At 40.9% G+C, this 1,837-nt stretch overlaps 1 non-coding gene across 1 annotated transcript; it reads left to right on the top strand.

Moving 5' to 3' along the window:
* Positions 1–859: 859 nt before the first annotated feature.
* LOC127747209 (small nucleolar RNA R71) lies at positions 860–967 on the top strand. Its single transcript, XR_008009012.1, has one exon. It is a non-coding gene; the product is annotated as a small nucleolar RNA R71 (small nucleolar RNA).
* The last annotated feature ends 870 nt before the right edge of the window (positions 968–1,837 follow it).

Below are 1,837 nucleotides of genomic sequence, written 5' to 3'. Positions count from 1 at the left end.
TAGGGAACATTTTAGTGGTCAGTGGACGTCCATTGAGGTCTTCCTCACTGGAAATCACTGCCTCTTCCTCCTCTATAGGTTCGGCCATCTTGGTTATATTGATGGCTTTGCACTCTCCCTTTAGATTCTCTTCTGTATTGCTTGGGAGAGTGCTATGAGGAGTTTCAGCAACTCTTTTACTCAGCTGACCCACTTGTGCCTCCAAATTTTTTATGGAGGACCTTGTTTCAGTCATGAAATAGAGAGTGGCCTTAGATAGATCAGAGACTATGGTTGCGAAGCTAGGAAGGCTCTGCTAAGAATTCTCTGTCTATTGCTGAGAAGATGATGGAAAAGGCTTGCTATTGCCAAACCTATTGCTCCCACCATTATTATTATTATTGAAGCCTTGTTGAGGCTTTTGTTGATCCTTCCATGAGAAATTTGGATGATTCCTCCATAAAGGAGTATAGGTGTTTCCATAGGGTTCTCCCATGTACTTCACCTCTTCCATTGCAAGATTCTCAGGGTCATAAGCTTCTCCTTCAAAGGAGGCTTCTTTAGTACTGCCGAATGCAGCTTGTAATCCAGTCAGATTCTGAGAAAATATATTGACTTGCTGAGTCAATATTTTGTTCTGAGCTAATATGGCATTTAGAGTATCAATCTCAAGAACTCCTTTCTCCTGAGTCATCCCATTATTCACAGGGTTTCTTTCAAAAGTGTACATGAACTGGTTATTTGCAACCATCTCAATGAGTTCTTGGACTTCTGTAGGGATTTTCTTCAAATGAAGAGATCCACCAGCAGAATGGTCTAATGACATCTTGGACAATTTAGACAGACCATCATAGAATATACATAAGATGCTCCATTCTGAAAGCATGTCAGAAGGACACTTTCTGATCAATTGCTTGTATCTTTTCCAAGCTTCAAAGAGGGATTCACCTTTCTTCTGTCTGAAGGTTTGGATTTCCACTCTAAGCTTGCTCATCTTTTGAGGTGGAAAGAATTTGGAGAAGAAAACATTGACCAACGTTTCCCAAGAGTTCAGGCTTTTCCTAGGTTGTAAGTCTAACCATATCCTAGCTCTGTCTCTTACAACAAAGAGGAAAAGCATAAGTCTGTAGACCTCGAGATCAACCCCATTAGTCTTAACAGTGTCACAGATTTGCTAGAATTCAGCTAAAACTGATGAGGATCTTCCAATGGAAGTCCATGAAACTTACAATTCTGCTGCATTAGAGAAACTAATTGAGTCTTAAGCTCAAAGCTGTTTGCTCCAATTGCAGGAATTGAGATGCTTCTTCCATAGAAGTTGGAAGTTGGTGCAGTAAAGTCACCAAGCATCTTCCTTGTATCTCCACCATTATTCTCAGGTTCGGCTGCCATGTTTGCCTCTTTTTCAAAATTTTCTGTAAGGTCCTCTCCGGAGTATTGTGCTTTAGCTTCTCCTAGCTTCCTCTTCAAAGTCCTTTCAGGTTCAGGATCAGCTTCAACAAGAATGTCCTTCGTGCACGAAATTGGGATAACACTTTTCACAGCTTCACACAACTAACCAGCAAGTGCACTGGGTCATCCAAGTAATACCTTACGCGAGTAAGGGTCGATCCCACGTAGATTGTCGGCTTGAAGCAAGCTATGGTCATCTTGTAAATCTCAGTCAGGTGGATTCAAATGGTTATGAGGTTTTGATAATTAAAAGATAAATAAAACGGAAAATAACATAGAGATACTTATGGTGGGAATTTCAGATAAGTGTTAGGAGATGCTTTGTTGCTTCTGAACCTTTGCTTTCCTATTGTCTTCATCCAACCATGCGTCCTCCCTTCCATGGCAAACTGTATGATCCTCTCAG

This window comes from Arachis duranensis, chromosome 4 (genome assembly GCF_000817695.3).
Source record: "Arachis duranensis cultivar V14167 chromosome 4, aradu.V14167.gnm2.J7QH, whole genome shotgun sequence".
NCBI classification, from domain to species: Eukaryota; Viridiplantae; Streptophyta; class Magnoliopsida; order Fabales; family Fabaceae; genus Arachis; species Arachis duranensis.
This window is presented reverse-complemented; position numbering and strand designations above follow the sequence as displayed.